This window comes from Protopterus annectens, chromosome 1.part0, assembly GCF_019279795.1.
Source record: "Protopterus annectens isolate FY-2018-M chromosome 1.part0, PAN1.0, whole genome shotgun sequence".
In the NCBI taxonomy this organism is placed as follows: domain Eukaryota; kingdom Metazoa; phylum Chordata; order Ceratodontiformes; family Protopteridae; genus Protopterus; species Protopterus annectens.
In genome coordinates, this window is record NC_056725.1 from 1,181,562,611 (window position 1) to 1,181,582,265 (window position 19,655).

The following is a 19,655-nucleotide window of genomic DNA, read 5'->3' on the forward strand; positions in this document are numbered from 1 at the left end:
ACACACTTTTTGATTAAACTGGAAGGGTAAAGATATTTTACCTGTGCTATGATTTCTTCAACTACAATTAGAAAGGAATAGATAAACAGGCAAACAGGTGCCTTTAATTAAGTTAATGTGCTTGATTAAAATGTATCATTTCATAGACTGCATGTAGTGTGGACTGGTCAAAACAATGCATTTAGTTTAAGTTGCAGATATTGGTCTTCATGGATTAAGCCAATACTCAGGAGGTTATAAAAACAATTCTCTCCTACAGCCACAAAAGATATTCCAGGTAAAGCCACTGCTATGCATGGAGGAAAAGTGTCAACCCCGATTATTGTTGCAGGCTAAGCTTGAACAGGCTTAAGAATTGCCAGCACTTTTAGACCATAAATAAAAATAAATTAAATTGTTCTTCCTTGTAAGGCCTATATATGCACAGACATTGCTGCTGTCCTCATCCTGCTGGTAAACGCAAGGGGTTTTATTCCAGCTGACATCTATGATTTGTCTCACAGTATGTATGAGGTGTCTCAGTGACATGCAGAGATGTAATCATGACTAGGGCCCTGACTATAGCCTAGGTAACCCTGGTTGGATTAACAGTCTCTGTACTGGAGCAACTGGTCACACAAAGTTAGAAGTGAGTTGTCAATGCTGCCCCTCCCATCCTGAAGGTAGGAGATGCACAGGTCCTGCTGCAAGATTTCCAAATGGGGAAGCCCTCAGTTGCGCACTCTGTGCCAAAAGTAGCTCCAGCCAAGGAATGCTTTGCACATAACCTGAGCATTAGGACATATATAGAAGTAAGCTCAAAATTAGATATTGTTTTTGCGTTTACCATACTATAGTAGTGTATAATCTTGATATCAATCTAAAATAGTTTCAAGTCCCATATTCCCTAAGTATTTCTGACTGAAACAACCAGAGGATTGAAAAATGAAAAGCCAGTCGGGGTTGGACTAATTCACTGTGATATTTTCCTTTGAAAAGTATCATCAGAAGAGTAGAAGTTTTAGTTCCTCCATCTGGTTGTGTTCTGCTTGAACCATAAAATTATTCTGCTTATTTACCTTATGCCAGCCCATTTGTGAGAAATGTAATGTATACCCTTAAGTGATCCGATCAATATCCATATGTCAAGGTAATGTTTGCATTATGTATCAAACACTGATATTTCACCAATAACTATAATGTGGTTAAGTACCACTGTTTTGTCTTTTTCTTGGGTGGAGGAAGACACTACTGCATGCTTTCAGTCCATCACATTATGCTATAGTCTACAACAGAAACATGTATAGCATTGATCCCACTGCAGTGTAACTTAACGGAAATCACTCTTCAATTTGGGTTGAAAGATTATGGAACTACTACTGAAATTTACAACTGTGCACAGTAACAAAAATATATCTATCCATTTATCTCTATCTACCTATCTAAACACACGTGTGCATACACACACACACACACACACACACACACACACACACACACACACACACACACACGCGCACACACACTATATTTGGCAATGTATTCAGAACTGCTTATTTCCCTTTACAATTATTTTGTATTGAGTAACATCTTTCTGTTGTATAATATTTTTCTGTGATGGCGGAGAATGATTACTATCAGAGTCTGAGATTAGTGAAAGTAGAAAAACAGATTTTCATGACTGCAGAGAACACTGTAGATCAGCTATCAAATCTGATCTCTGAAATGTGATTCTTAGAGTGCATATAAGTCATCCTCAGCCAAAAGTCTATGACATTGTCCCATATCTCATTTTTTTTGGCTGAATATGGCATGATTTTGTATATAAATATTATAGCTTTCTTCCCAGAAGTAGTAAGAATGTATCATGTGTTAATGTATACAGGTGCAAACTTTGTACAGATAAAAGTGTCCTAAATGTGAAAAGGTCAGCTACAAGCAATTGCCCTAGACATATGGCATGTACGCATAATTCACATTAGCTGAAGAGTGCACCAGTGGTTACCCAGTAATATTCACTGGTTGAGTTAGGAATGTTGGGTAATGCCATTAGCTTCAGCAAACATGTATTGTTTTATTCATAATAACATCAGCTCAACATAAACAATATTTACAATTCAGCATCTCACACCCATCTGAGTGTAGCTTAGAAAATGCAATGCATTATGGACTATGTACATTCTCAAAAAGGCAACACTATACATTAGCCTTAAAATGGCTGTATCTTTCTTACATTTGCATAATATATACACACATTTCAGCAGCTTTGTTCCACTTATTCTCACACTGTTACATTATATTTCAAGGGGAACACAAAAACTATTTGGAAGCATAAGAGATAAAGCTTCATTGTAAGGCATGACGATGCACAGGTCACTTCCAGGTTGTTTTGTAGATCCCTTAAGGATTTAACATTTAATAGATTTAAAAATCTAGAACATGGATTTTTGGAAAAAGCAACTATCTTGGATGCAAGACTCAAAATGTTTAGATTCCAAGATGAGCACCTTGTAAAAAACATGTAGAGGAACGTGGAGCAGAATAAAATAGTTAACTAATTATAGCCAACCTTGAGAAACACAAGCAGGAGCAGATCGTTGCACCGACTATGAGATTGGTATACAGCCTTCAAAAACAGGAGAGTGCAAGAAATACATTTATGGGAAATTTTACACAGGAAAATAGAAAAAATATGAATCAACTAGTATGAAGAAGCATTCACTGTCCAAGCTAGATATTTATCTAACTGAAGACAAAAAAAAATTAAATGTAGACTTGTTCTCCTTGTGGTAGAAAAGACTCACCAACATCCTTACTTTTATAAACTAGCAAACAATGCAGATATCTTCTCCTGGTGGGAAAAATCTCTAAGCAATATCCTTAACTTTCTAGACTAGCATTAAAATATTTCTGTGGAACTCTATCTTCTGTGCCTAGTGAACAATTCATAGGGTCATAGGTTCATAGATTAGTACTAGGCCAACTGCCCTTGTGGTCATTTTAAGCCTAGCCAATTTACCCCATGTGAAAATCAAACTCCGCACCTTGTGTCCGTAAGGTAAACACCTTAACCATTATGCCATCCTCCCACTTCATTAAATGAGGTGATGTTATCAGATGTAGGACAGCATGTTTAAAACTTTAATATGTTTCCTAACTATTGCTGATCTCTGCATTTGATTTTTCCCACCCATCTGCCCTACTGTTGTTGCACTCAAACTTGGTGGCTTTTGAGTTGCTCGCCCCTACTATAAGTCTGACTTTCCTCCCAGTCCCATCTCATCATCTCATTCTACTGAGTACTGAGAGATCAGTTGGGAAGGCCCACCCCCTTAGTCTGTTAAACTTGAATTAACTTTTGTTTATTCCCTTGCCCCTTACTTTACAAACATTGCACTTTATTCAGCTGCCTTCACTGTTGCTATGCTTCTTTGTACAATATTATTTTATTTTGCTTTTTGCTGCTTGTTCTTAAAGTGTTCAATTGCATTTGTTCTCCTGCATTTACTACTGCTTGTAAGTAGCCTGATTAAATTATAACTGTCATTCTAAGCCTCTCAGGTTTGATTTAAGCACTTGGGCTTCAAACTAGTTTTCTTACATAATGAAGGTTTGCGGTCTACACTCTTGTGGCAGGAGAGGTAGCTTACACCTTTCTAAGTTGGAAATTGCTGGTTGAAGGCTTAGTATATGTTATTCAAAAAGTGTCTTAGTTCTGCTTTAAGCGCTTGGGCTTCAGGCCAGTTATTTTACAGTAAAGGTTTGTGGTCTACATTCTTCTGAGAGGAGGGGGTAGCCTCCACCCTTCTGAGCTGGGAATTGCTGGTGAAGGTTTATTGTGGCTGTTATTCTAAGTGTCTGTGTTCTGATTTAAGCACTTGGGCTGCAAAACAGTTATTTTACATTAGGAAGGTTTGTGGTCTAAACTATTTTTGCTGGAGAGGATAGCCTACACCTTTCTAAGCTGAGAATCACTGGTTGACAGCTTATTGTGTCTGTTATTCTGAAAGTGTCTTTGGTCTGGTTTAAGCACTTGGGCTCCAAAACAGTTATTTTACATTAGGGTGGTTTGTGGTCTACACACTTGTGGGATGAGAGGGTAGCCTTCACACTTCTGAGCTGTGAATTGCTTGTGAAGGCTTATTGTGCCTGCTATTCTAAGCATCTTTGTTCTGGTCTGAGCTTTGCACTCTTATGGCATTACTGTTTAAATGGATTTTTTAAACTACTAGAGCATCTAGTTTGCTCATAGCTGAGCATGGCTCAGCAAGTTGCTTGACTTATTTACTTGTTCAGTATTTAAGTTTTCTTCACTATTCCCTAGTAGATCAGTGACCATGGACATGCACGTCTTGACTCTCTCTGTGGCCAGTCTAGTTGAGATTGGTATTCTGAGCCATTGTAGCAATTGCCTCATGTACACTGACAACCCACTAACTCTTAATAAAACAGATAGTGTATGTGGGAGGTGTAAATACACAAACTTTGGAGGCAAAACTCTTTCATATAAGCAAAACTAATTCTCTAGAGGTTGTCAGTGATATTTGCACCATGCCTATTACACAGGTAAAGACCCTATGCATAAAACTACTTATTTTGAGGCACTTACAGGTAACCTTCCTAAATGACTAAGACCTCCTGCAAAATACAAAGAAAGAGTCCTCAGCCATCACATAAACACACTGATAAAACAGCACTCACAGCTACACATAGTAACACTGTATGCAGTGCTTCTACTGCTAAGCCCTTAAGGCAAACCAGCACACAGCCACATTTCCTGGTCATTGGTGATTCATTCTATAGTGAGGCATACTGATGTCCCCCTCACTAGAATGAGTAAGGAGAGACTCATGGTTAGCTGCCTTTCCCGGGCTTGGATTCATCAAGCCACACAGGCACTCAGGTCATTGAACCACATGTACCAGTATGACTTTGTCATAGTCCATGTGGGTGTTAATATACAACAAAAGAAAAAAAATCTTGGCTAAGCATAGGAGGAACAAAGCCATGCATACTAAATGCCCCATGACTAATCTAAACTTCCAGCTAAGAGGGTTAATTAATACTTCAAAGGCTAAATTTAAAGAAAAAAACAGCTTCTCAGGCAGAAAAAAAAAGCCTGGGAACTATGGCGTAAGACTAACACAGTAGTTTCTAAACGATGGTATCAAGAACTTAGAAATAAGGCAAAAAACAAATAAAACAGGATAAAATAAATTTCTATCATAGCATTCAAAACACATATAAAAAAAAAAAAAACCTCAAAAATTCTGGCCGGCTGTAAACTCAATCCTTCACCCAGGAAAATCTACTACACCAACGCCAAACATAGACAACAGTTCCGATAGCATAGCTACAATTTATAACAAGCAGTTTACTGAATCTATAATTGCTCTTTCCAAACAGCAAACCCCCTATGCCAGATACCAAAACAGCCAGGTCTACAACTAGCAATACCTCATTCTCTTTCTCCCCAATTCCTACAGCCACTATAAAAAAAACTACTACAGAAACTAAAACCTACTACACTTGCCATAGATAACTTACACAATGAATACCTAAAAAATTGCAGCTGAATCTATAGCCTTCCTTGTATCAATCCTTATAAATAGATCCATTCTCGAAAACAAGGTCCCTTGACTGTGGAAAATTTCCCATGTAATCCCACTTCATAAAGGGAGACCTTCCACAGAACTGACAAACTATCGGCCAATTGCTATTCTTTCACCTCTTTCTAAGCTACTTGAAAGGTATATTCATCTCCAAGTCATGAAATTCTTAATAACAAATAATCTTCTCGCAAACACTCAGCATGGGTTTTGCCCATCACGTAGTACCAACACATCTCTCTTATCCTTCACTAATACCATAAACCATCACAGGAATAACATCATCTTTGTATCTGCCATCTTTCTAGACCTATCAAAAGCTTTTGATATGGTCTCCCATTCCAAACTAATAGATGTACTAACTGAACTATCCTTCTCACAATCTGCCACAGTTTGGTTTAATAACTATTTATCTGGCTGTCGACAATCTGCTCTATGGCAAGGTGACCTATCTCCATGCCTTTCTTTATCCATTGGTGTCCCCCAAGGATCTTTCTTGGGCCATCTCCTTTTCTCCCTCTTTACTAATAATCTACACACAGCTACTCCACATGGTTCTATAATACAGTATGCAGATGATTCAACACTTATATGTGCTGCCACTTCTCTATCAACTCTTCATTCTCAAACACAGGAATCTTTCACTTCTGTTGAAACATGGCTACACAATGCCCATCTAATCCTGAACCCAAAGAAAACTAAATTATTACTGTTCCAACCTAACAAGACATCTATCTCATGCCCACCATTTAACATAATAGCCAAAGACAATACTGTGATTTCCCCAGCAACCCATACAAAGCTTCTTGGAGTGGAAATAGACAATACCCTAAAATTTGACTTGCATGTCTCCCTAACTGTAAAAAACATCCATACGAAATTTGGAAGTCTATATAGGTACAAAAGGTTCCTGACCACAATGGCCAAAATAACGTTAGCACAAACCCATCTGCTCTCCACTCTACTATATGCCTCTCCAATTTTAGCTAACCTAAGGAAAAAAGACCTATCTAAGCTAGAAGCATGTTATAATAAAACTGCAAAATTTCCATCTGACTGCCCATATAGAACACATCATTGTACAGCTTTAAGGATACTAGACTGGCTTGAGCTTCCCAACATTATTCTTTACAACCAAGTCTCTCTAACTCACAAAATTGTAACACAACCAACTAGAACCCCTGCACTACAAAATCTCATCCTTTCTTACAATTCCAGCAGACCACTTCACTCTATTAATAAGAACTTACTCACAGTCTCCAAGGCCAACAACACTGCAGGAGAATCTTTATTTTCCAACTATATATCTAGTATATGGAACTCCCTTCCTAAAGCCATTCTCTCAATCTCATCCACTAACCACTTTAAGCCATCACTTAAAGCTTATCAAAACAATAAGTGGCTATGTTCCTGTACTAACCCCTCATGAGTGCTCTGATACATCACAGTATACCCAAAACATAAGTTCATAGGTGTGTACTAGGCTAATGGCCCTGGAGCCTTTACAAACTTAGCCCATGGGATTACACTGACATCATGCCACCCGACCTTAGTTCCCAGTGCCTCTGTCGAGTAGAGCTACTGGAGTGATCCCCAGGGTGAATTTTCTATTTTCCATCCACTCATCAAGATTCCTCTTGAAGAGGGCCAGTGAGGTGCTTTGTTTGACATGTATGGGAAGTCTATTCCATAGCAAGGGCAGTCTCTGGGTTATGAACCTGTCCCTCCAGCACGTTCTGTTGATTGTGGTTATGAGGTTGAGGTCACTGGAGCATGTGTTGCAGAGGGATTGGGATTTCTTTAAATGTAGCATTTCTAACAGAGCTGGGTCAGACATGGCTTTGTATGTCAAGCAGAGATCGCCTCTAAGTAGACGATATGAGACAGAGAATAATTGACGTTTTTTGAGTCTGTCCATATAGGACAAGTGTTTAAGGCCTAGGATCATCTTTATGAGGTACTTTTGTGGCCTCTCCAGTTCTTGCAGGTGTATAGTGAGGTACATGCCAAATGAGGCATTCTCTCAATCTCATCCACTAACCACTTTAAGCCATCACTTAAAGCTTATCTAAAAAATAAGTGGCTATGTTTCTGTACTAACCCCTCATGAGTGCTCTGATACATCACAGTATACCCAAAACATAGGTTCATAGGTGTGTACTAGGCTAATGGCCCTGGAGCCTTTACAAAGTTAGCCCATGGGATTACACTGACATCATGCCACCCGACCTTAGCTTCCGGTGCCTCTGTCGAGTAGAGCTACTGGAGTGATCCCCGGGGTGAGGTCACTGGAGCATGTGTTGCAGAGGGATTGGGATTTCTTTAAATGTAGCATTTCTAACAAAGCTGAATCAGACATGGCTTTGTATGTCAAGAAGATAAGTAGATGGTATGAGACAGAATAGTTGACGTTTTTTGAGTCTGTCCATATAGGATGAGTGTTTAAGGTCTAGGATCCTCTTTATGAGGTACTTTTGTGGCCTCTCCAGTTGTTGCAGGTGTCTAGTGAGGTACATACCAAATGGGGCATTGTAATCAATGATTGGCCTAATGATGGAAGAGCAGAGGGAAACAATGACCTCTTTCTTCCTGGATGCAAATCCCTTAGTAATGAGATGTGCCACATAGAAGGATTTTCTGACCACAGTGGTAATGTGGTGGTCAAAAGAGAGGCTGCTGTCAACCTGTGTTCCCAGATCTCTTATAACACCTTCTGTGTTCAGTGGATTACCATTGATGTGGTAATTCATGGGAACTGAGTTTTTCCCAAAGGGGATGATGACACATTTTTTGGCATTGAGCTTAAGGCCATGGTTCTGACACCAGTCATTGGTCTCAGTGAGGCTTTTCTGTAGGATGTCAACATCACTTGTTATATCCAACTTCTCCCCGGTGTTTAATCCTTTGTTCCTACCGACCTGTCTTAACCTTACATCTTGACATAAGTCACACCTACAAATAGTACGAGCTATGTTCAAAGCCTAGGTTTTGTTGTCAAGCTGTAACAAATTTGTATGTTCTTATGTATATTATATTTTATTTACTTTATACTTTATTTATTATTGTAATGTGTGCATGGAAATTTACTGTTACTCATGGAGCTTTTCTCCCCTGGCCTCCGCTGAAAAAGGACCTGTGTCCAGTCAGACTTTCCCATTAAACAAATGTTAAATAAAATAAATAAATAAATAAATACAGTAAATTATAAGCACAAAGCTTTCCACAGCTATGTCCATAACCTCAGAGGAAATACACAACAATGCACAGAACTTATTGTAAATGGCATCACCCACACTGAACCAGAGGCCATTGTGAATGTTTTGGCTGACAGGTTCAGCTCAAATTTCTCCCTCACTCTTCCCAATAGTCCACAGGAAATATCACATAACACAATTCACCCACCCATTACTAGACAAAAGATCATTAATGCACTTTTCAAAGCCAAAAACACTGCATCCATGGGCCCCAATAACATCCCAGGATGTTTAATACATAGTATGACGCATGTCCTCTCTGGTCCATTTGAATCACATTTCAGCTGAAGCCTTCAGTCAGGTTTTGTGCCCAAGGAATAAAAGATAGCTACAGTCATTCCCTGCACAAAGGAGATCCAACCACTGATATAGGTAACCACAGACCCATATGTCTTACCGGCTTCATATGTAAGGACATGGAAAGAATCACCATGGACATGATAATTGAGGACATTGGTAACCTGTAAATGCTGGACCCATTACAGTTCAACTTTGTTAAAGGAAGGTTATGTCTATTAAAACTGGTGGACTTTTTTTGAGAGGGTCACCAAAGCATTGGATGAAGGTTAGACTGCATACAGCTTACCTTGACCTGGCCACAGCTTTTGATACAATACCCCACTCAGGCATTGTAGACAAACTAATTAATTTTGGTATAAGCCCTTTTATCACCCACTAGATAGTCAACTGATTCACTGATAGGACCTAGGAGGTCAAAATAAGTGAGGCCACCTACACCAACAGGCCAGTCACTAGTGGAGTCTCCCAAGGCTCTGTACTGGCCCTGCTCCCTTTTGACATCTATTTCTCTGAAATGGGAGCAAATGCTAAAGGTTTATGGCTGACTAAGTTTGTAGATGATTGCAAGCTGGGGTTTGTCATCAACTCCTCTGCAGATACTAGCAGTCTTCAAGAAGGCCTATCTCTAACCAAAAATGGTGCCAAAGCCATGATCTTAAACTCAATGCTAGGAAATGCATAACTGTACCCTTTGTGAAATCAACCATCCCAGCGTATTACCATGTTGGTAATACTCCCCTAAGACCAGTAGTCAGGAATCTGCTTGCACACATAGACAGTAGCCTTACCTTCGACCACCATGTGGCCACAGTGATGTGGAAATCCTTTATGTTGCACAACTTATAAGTAATAGCATGACACCTAGGTCCAAAGAGGTCATTATGCCACTGTACTTTGCCCTTATCAGACCAATCACAGAGTAAAATGCTCCCTTTGGTATGTACCTGACCAGGCATATGCAGCAACTAGAGTGACCTCAAAGGTTTCTTGTAAAAAGAATACAAGGCGTAACAAATCTGCCTTATGAAGAGCACCTTAAAGCCTTTTCCCTCAACTCAGTCTCCTATAGATTGCTGAAGGGTGATCTATGCCTGGCTTACAAGGTGCATAGGTTCATAGGTGTGTACTAGGCTAATGATCTGCACCCAAACACACACACACACACACACACACACACACACACACACACACACACACACACACACACACACACACACACACACACACACACACACACACTTTTGCCAGTATTGAGATTAGAACCCCTGCCTATCTAGTTATTTGTACTATAGTGTTACACAGTTATCACATGCACTACAGAGCTTACTGGCCCTGGAGCTTTTACAAGCCTAGCACCAAAAAAATTGCCCAGGCACCGTGCCACCTGATATTAGTTCACAGTGCCCCTATCCAGTAGGGCAACTCTAGTGATCCCTGTGGTGAACTTTCTGTTACCCATCCACTCGTCAAGATTTCTCTTCAAGAGGGCCAGCAAGGTGCTCTGCTTGACATGAATAGGAAGCTTATTCCAGAGTATGGACAGTCTTTGGGAGATGAACCTGTCCCAACAGCATGTTCTATTAATTGTGGTAATGAGGTTGTGATCTCTGGAGCATGTGGCGTGTGGAGATTGGGATTTCCTTAGGTGTACCATTTCAAGTAGGCCTGGGTCGGACATGGCTTTGTAAGTCAAGCAGAGATCACCCCTAAGTAGATGATAAGAGACTGAGAACAGCTGAAGTTTCTTGAGTCTGTCTATGTAGGACATGTGTTTAATGACTAGGATCCTTTTTGTGAGGTACTTTTGTGGCGTCTCCAGCTGTTGTAGGTATCTGGTCAGGTACATGCCAAATGGGGCATTATATTCTATGATTGGTCTAATGAGGGATGAGTAGAGAGGGCTGATGTCCTCTTTCTTCCTGGATGTGATACCTTTGGTTATAAGATGTGCCACATAGAAGGGCTTTCTGACCACAGTGGCAATGTAGTAGTTGAAGGTGAGGTGGCTGTTGACCTGGGTGCCCAGATCTCTTATGGCCCCTTCAGTGTTCAGTGGGCTCCCATCAACGTGTAATTTGTGGGAATTGAGTTTTTTCCAAAGGGGATGATAACGCATTTTTTGGCATTAAGCTTCAGGCCATGGTTCCGACACCAGTCACTGGTCTCAAAGAGGCCCTTTTGTAGGAAGTCTGCATCACTTGGGGAGTTGATAATGACTCCTAGTTTGCAGTCATCAGTGAACTTGGTCAGTCAGAGTCCTTCTGTGTTGGCCTGGACGTCTGAGAAGTATATGCCAAACAGGAGAGGGCCCAGAACCAAACCCTGTGAGACTCCACTCGTGACTGGTCGACAGTCAGACTTGGAATCCACAACTTTCATTCTGTGGGACCTGTCCGTGAGCCAATTTGCAACCCACCTAGTGATGTAAGGATCATTGGCTAGTTTGGTAAGTTTATCAATGATAACTGAGTGGGGAATGGTATCAAAGGCCTTGGCCAGGTTGAGGTAGGCTGTATACATTGCTTTACCCTCATCCATAGCCTTGGTGACTGCATCTGCAAACCCCACACTTATGAATATTCTGCATATTCATAAGTCAAAGAGTACCAGAAATGCAAGGTCTTAGGTCCTGAATTTTGTCTGTGACAAACAGAATATGCTGGAGAGATAGATACTTGTCCCAGAGACTGCCCCTCCTATGGAACAGGCTTCTCATCCATGTGAAGCAGAGTTCGCCTATTACCCAGTTTAAGCCCAATCTAAACAACTGGATGAGGAATAGGAAATTTACACAAGGCCTGGCACCCATGTCCCTTAAGGACAGAGGTAGTATATAAATGTCTGGCCCTCAATGTCCTGTTTGGATGCAGGACATCGTTATTCTTTCAGGGAAACTTAGCTAGGCTTAAAAAGACCCCTTGGGTTGTTAGCCTAGTAACAGTCTATGACTTCATAAAACTATGAATTTATCTAAACAAATCTGTAGTCGGCACAGACTACAATAGTTTTTAAAGATGATCAGTGCTTACCTAATGATTTCCTTATTAGAGACTCAGCCCTCCTGTTCAGCTTTCCTTCTTGTTCCTATAATGGATTTAAATGAAGTCCATGAAGGATGGATTTTTCTTTTGAAAATCCAGCAAGAACATGTTGCTATATTGTGTGACTCCATACCTCACCACCTTCTGTTCTCATGTATTTCAAGTGAAAACAGAGGATGGAAAGATAAAGGACTGTGTCTGTGGACATGTACAGTATCCACAATGTTTGTGATTATCAGCATTCAAAAGTAAAATACAGGCTTCACAGACTGCAGCTTAAAAACCTTTACCAATAAACAGCTGAAATGGAAGGCTAACACTGTGGTAGGAAAAACACCAATTCACCTTTGTGTTGTTTCTCTTTAAACTATTATATTCTATATTATTATATCCGGTGGTGGTGCTGCGGTAGCGTTGTCCCCTCACAGTTAGATGTTGCCCGTTCGATTCTCAGTTAGAGCGTCTTCTATGTGGCGACATGCATGAATGGGCATTGCTTCGCTGAAGGTTGTGTGTTAGGCACGGCAAGCCAGTACGTAAAAATCTACTGCCAATCATTAGCGGACCGGAGTTCTGCTGTGGCGACCCCTAACCGGGAAAAGCCGAAAGACACAATCATTCTATATTATTATATCACCATACAAAAATCATGTTGAGCACAGTTATCTGGACATTTTTAGTTTATACCTTTAATTTGGTCATGGCAGCTGTTTAAGCTTCAGTATAAATCCTGCAGATAAGAGCTGTTAAATTAAAAAAAGTATAACAAAGACAATGCTGTTGTATCTTGCATGTACAACTATTTCTTGCACCATACGTTATCATGTACAGCCCTGCACAATACACTGCGTATTAGTACTGCTATAAGCTTAAATGATACTTTGCAGTCATTCCATTTTAGATGTCACATCATGAAAATGACCTTGTTACATGTTTAAATTATATTTTATATTCAGTCCATTTTACATAGAACAGCATGAAAATTATCTTATAACAGTATATAGCATATTCTTCGGGATTCAGAAAAGCTTACCACAATGCAGAGTCTAAAGGTTTCCACATTGTGGGAAGCCTTTCTGATTCAGAGCCTAATCTTCTGCTATGGTTTTCTCCTGCTGTGGCAGTAGCATGGAGGTCAGTCTTTCTGAGGAAGCCACATGATAATGCAGTAGTCCAGGGAGCAGCCAGTACTAATTATGTACTCTCCCCACTTAATGGCAGTAAAAAATCTGATGAGTTATTTTTTCTGTAGTTGGAAAAGATGGTGTTCAGCCACTCACTCCTATGGCAGTAGTTATAGCTCATACCACAACAACTGATAATTATAGCAGAGTCCTGTGTGTGCGTATGTCTTATTAAGTAAACTTTCAAGAAGTTCAAATTTTAATTACTACAGAATTGTGTCATTCAAGTACATAGACATTCCTTCAAAGAATTGTTGTATATGTTAAATTTTGAGTCCGACAAAATAGCACACTCCTGGACAGCTAAAGACACATAATATTTGGCATCTCATATGTGTGTAAGTTTATAAACATCTTTGTTATGAGCATAGTATATGTCACATTTATTACATTTTTTTTTTTGCATTTTTCATTGGCAGATGTGGCCTGGCAATTAATGGACTATGAGAGCCAAGCTAGACCTGTGGCTTGGCTCTGGCTCAACTCTTCTTTAAGAATCACAGGCTTGCCAACCTCAATATGTATGTGTGTGTGTGTGTGTGTGTGTGTGTGTGTGTGTGTGTGTGTGTGTGTGTGTGTGTGTGTGTGTGTGTGTGTGTGTGTGTGTGTGTGTGTGTGTGTGTGTGTGTGTGTGTGTGTGTGTGTGTGTGCGTGTGTGTGTGTGTCTGTGTCTATGTGTGTAAGTTTATGCATGCAAATGGCAGTGTGTGTATATATGTGTGGGCATGCATGTGCATGTGTTTGTGCATGTACGTGCATGTGTGTGGCTGTAATTCATGGAGAAGCAAGCAGTCTGTTGAACAAATATCATATTGTGTAGAAGCCAAGCAATGTAAAGGGTGAATGTATTACGCTCGGTATCAAAGCTTGTGTATGGAGTATCTGTGGAGTTGTGAAGTCCTTCCCAAAACTGCACACTTTGTTCCACAAGGTATTAGATCTACGTGTCAGCACACAAGATACTGGATACAGAGGTATCAAGCAATGCCGTATCTCCTTTCAGCAGTAGTATCTGTTTATTTGCATCTGTCATTGCACTTTAAATAAAATAAAAGTGAAGCTGAAATAAAGGTTTAGCAATTTTGTATCATGAAAAGTGAAGAAACAGTCACATTTCTGAAAAAATATATATAAATCAGCACCTGTACAAGTTAGAAAAGCATATTGAACATCTTGTTATTAATGTCTCAACAGATTGCTTAACTAAAACACTGACATCATCAAACTGATATTATGATTACATTTCCTACTGAAAAAAACAAGTTTTCCACTGCACTATTTACAAAAATCACTATGTGATTCTGTATTTCTTGTAGAATTGTTATACCAGTGACAACACTGTTTAAATATCAGCGAGGTAATGCACTGTTTTAATGATGTTTAACAAAAATTATGTTAAATATATGTTGCTCAATCCTAAAATGAGATTGGGCTGGAATGATTAATGCCTACGCTAAGTGTAAATGATATGTATTCAAGAACATCCCTAGCACATTTTTGTGCTGTCTATTCACTCACAGAGTCTACAATTTTTGGTAACCTTTAGGTATCCCCCCTCGATTTTTAAGGCTGCAAGAAAATCAGTAGGAAGATTAACATTAGCAGGAAGAAGGCTGGAGTTACGCTTGTGTTATCTATTCACTTAGAACGGTGTACACTAAGTGTGCACAGTGTAGGCAGTAATGAATCTGACCTAAACATGGATATTAAATTCAGAACAAATTAGAATGATTTGCTTTTTTCCTCTTAATTCTGCTTTTATTACTCTGTCATACTTTCTATTATGCATTAGGAAATGCAGAGCTATTTAAAATTCATTGACAGTGATAGTCAGTACAACTTTAAACATAAATTTGCTTTCCCTAGCAATGATGCTTGAGTGACTATTTTTCTGAAATATGTTGTTATCATAGTGTGTTGTTTATAACAACTTCAGTAACATTAGCATTTCAAAAACACATAAATAGACAAATGTCAGGTGAGATTTTATACTGTCATTTAAGAAAAAATTAAGCTTTTGTGTTATATCACTAGGCCTCAAAAGACAGTCTGCATGTAACCATTACCTTTCCTTTGTCTGTTTGTTATGACAGTAAGGTGTGAGTATGAATGACGATACGCTGTTTCTCGTCACAGAATCTAAAATTTACAGTAATGAGTAACAAGATACCTGTGCCATCATGAATTATATACATAGGTAGAACTCCACAGCTAATGCTATCATATATTCACTTAAGGCGAAGGCCAGGCAGTTGCCAAGCAAACCTGAGATGCTACCTGACTGGTAATCTTAGCACTTTCGTAAACAAAGTTAGAAACAAGGTCAGAGCTAGGCAAACTTTGTTTCTGTAACAGAAATGAAGGAATGGAAAAATGAGAAGGAAACAGTGCAGAGTAACTGGGCAGCTCTTAAGATGCAGACAATTAAATAATGAAGCCCAGACCGCTATGGAAACAGTGAGGAACTCAAAAGTGTGCTGCTGGGAAACGTTAAGACTTCTGGGATGTAATATTTCACAGTGACTGCACAAAACAGAATGTGAGCAGCTGTGTTACCTGGCTGAGTCAGAAGGCTTTAGAGCAACATGAAAACATCTTAGAACGTCAGGAAAGGTTTGGCAGTACCCCCACTATAGTTACATCCCATCATACATAATAAACTTATACATCAACTCTTCCAGTAACTCATTATACACTGACTAGTCCTGTACTTGAGCAGAAAGTACAGTGACCAGCAGAAAGTACAGTCCAGTTGAATTTTTTTGGGAGAGCTCATGAGTTAAACTGCAGCAGCTTTATTAAGTGGAAGACTATATATATATATATATATATATATATATATATATATATATATATATATATATATATATATATATATATATGTGTGTGTGTGTGTGTGTGTGTGTATATATATATATATATATATATATATATATACATATATATATATATATATATATATATATATATATATATATATATATATATATATTGTAGTCCTGTAGAGGAACTATAAAACAGTAGGAACTATAAAACAGCAGAAACTATAAAACAGTAGCAGTGTCTCTTACCCTCACTCACTTTACCTTCTCTCCACCATGTGATTTCTGGACTTTTGTTATCATACATGTCAACTGGAAACTGACTATTTCAGTTTTATTTTAACTCTGTTTTTTTCTGTTCTAATTTAATTCTGCACACATTCATTTCCTCTGCAAGCTCTCACATCCACAGCTTTATCTATCATTGAATCTGTTTCATTGATATAGCTGCTTCTCAGTTTTTCATTTTTATGCAACAGCATGATGACTCAGTAGTGATGTTTTTACCTTTTGGGTCTGGGGGGTTTCACTCTTGACCTTCCTCCATTGCCCGAGTGGCATTTGCATGTTCTCCCTGTGTCTGCAAGAATTTTTTTTTTGGCTAACTATTGTGCTAACATATAGCAATGGCATGATAGACGATTTATTACAGTAAATTCGTCAGACTGATGAAGACCATCATGCGTGACCTATAGGTACAATACAGAGTTAATAAATTCACTGTACAAGCTGAGCTGGACTAAGACATAAATAAGTAACTGCAGCAATATTACTGGCTGAGTTTCTGCTGATTAACATTTAGCTGGTCTGTAAACAAGAATAGAATAAAAGACCTGGAATGCACAGATTGCAGAGCCAAAAATGTGAAATGAGAGTATAGACAATTGCAACTAAGTTTGACAGTTGGCACACAGGGTTAAGTTCCTGTGATGCAGGGTTTGATTCCCTTATCCCTCATTTGCCTTCTGTGTGACCTTGAGCAAGTCACGTAACAAGGCAGTACTTGAGGACAACTGGGAATTTGGGTTAGGCTCCTCAATGATCCCTGGAGTGCAAGCCTAGTGACTACCCATAAACCTACAGAATAATCAGTATTAATGGAGGTCATCCATTGGTCCATATCACTAGGGCACAATACACAGACAGTGCAGTCTACATCAGCTACAGTCAGGTACAGGCATTTCCACTTTGGCATGTTCCCTTATCGCTGTTCACTGCATACAATAGTGTGCACACAGCATGCTTATAGTACATAGCCTCAAGCAAAAGAACCCCAAATAGGTCCTTGTAAAATACTTTTATTATAGTTTTATTAGCTGAAGGGCATGGTGTGGTAAATAGTAAATCCATAATTTCTTTATTTTATATGCCATTTTTCTCAAAGGATACAAAACAGCTAGAGATCTTTAGGGAGATCATGGTCATCTTACCCTCATCCTGATCTTTTTTTCAGTAGGAATCAAGCTGATTGCACATTGGCAGGATGTTTTAGTCACTTCCCAACTAGGGACATACAGTGATTTCAGTGGGATAGATTACACTTCCTTCTTCACCTCAATCACTTTCTCCATGGACTGCTGGCTGCCTGTTCACTTGATGCTACTTTTGATATTTGCCTTATTAGATATTCCCTTGTTTCCTGGAAAATTACTAATGATGACTTCATCCTCCTGTGTAGGATCATACAAATAATGGACTTGTGCCATCCACATATTTGTACTAAAACACCCGATTTTCAGGAAATCTATCTGGAGTGGTATAACTACATCTCTGAGCATTGTCACCTCTAAAACAAAAGCACATCCTTTGAGTTGTGCAACATATTATTTTATGTGGGTGTTTCTTATCACATATCCTGCTTTGTGTTTACATTTTCAGGATTCTCCCTTTCCTTTGCAGTGCACTTTCCTTTATTGTATAGAGCATGCATTTTAAGCTGAAGTGCATGATTAAGTTTGATTTGACATCTGGAATAATTCAGTGTGCCTTTTCAACACAAGCAGGAGCTATATGCTGTAAAAATGATGACAGTTCTGTGGTGGATAATAGCATTTCTTCCTGTCAGACAAACTGAAAATTTGAAAATTATTTCTGCTACAGTTATTCTCTTAATCACAGTTCTTTTATTTATTTATTTATTTGTTTATTTTTGAATATTCTGCTGTTGCCTATAATACTTGAAGCTCTGCTGTTTATGCACAGATGTACTACCCAACAAGATGCACTCTGGCAGTTGCCAGTTTTAGGTAAGACTGATCTATGTAGCACCACCCTCAAGCATGCCTGATATGTATATGCAAAACCCTCCAGCTAATATTGTTTGTGATACATTTTCCAGTGGTGTTCTGTGAGTTAGAAACACTTCAAAGAGCTCACTCTGGATAAAGAAGCGAGAAACCACGTTTATTAGTGTAAACCAAGGTTTACACTAATAAACGTGGTTTCTCACTTCTTTATCCAGAGTGAGCTCTTTGGGGGTTTTCGTGGTTTGGACTTTGTTCCTGGAGTTACAGACACTTCCTTGCTAATAGAATCAAAGATTTGTTAGTGTCGCCTGTGACGCCTGTGCCCTGGCCCAGCAATCAGGGAGCCTCAATCCTCACCACTAACACCAGAGAGGGCATCTCATATATGAGGAAAGGATAACAAATACACACAGTAAAATGCAATTTCCCTTAAGAGTACACAGAGATCACAGTCAATCTGGGGCTGGTCACTCCCTTGCTCTGCAGGTCCCCAATAAGACTTCCCACTGGCACAGCTATTGGGTCCAGATCTCAGCCTAGCTGGGCAAGCTAAAATCTCCAGCACCCTCACCGTCCAACCCGTGCTTCGTGTCCCTGCCCAAGTAGCTGACACACACACACACACACACACACACACACACACACACACACACACACACACACACACACACACTTTGAGATTAGAGTTTATACAACCACACAGACACTTCTGGGAAACGCTAGCACAGGTTCTCCAGTTGTGCCCCTTTTACCCAGACTATACGGTAGTACCACTTGCCACCACCCAGCTAATATTTATCAGCTACCCAAAGGCCCTTAAAAGGGTGTCCAATTATTACTGTGCAATATTATTATCCAATTGGTAAGTGTGACTAATCAGTCAAAGCTTTTTTGGAGTGACTTGGACAGTAAACTATAAATATACAATGTACTCTCGAGCTCAATTTATCTCTACACAAAGTAACCTCAGTTAAAAGGTTTTAAAATATTTAATAATAAATAATTAAAACCACAAGACAATACTTTCTACTACACCATCAGTGCTAGTCAAGAGTTCAGAGATCACACAGAAATACTTAAAATAATTTAGTAGTACAGTTCTGACATCACAGAAAAACACTTAGTCTAAACTTTCTAGTTCTAGCTATCTCTAAAAGAAAACACAAGTCTAAAATAACTTACATGTGAGCAAGAGGCAGTGCTGTGAGTTGGATGATCCA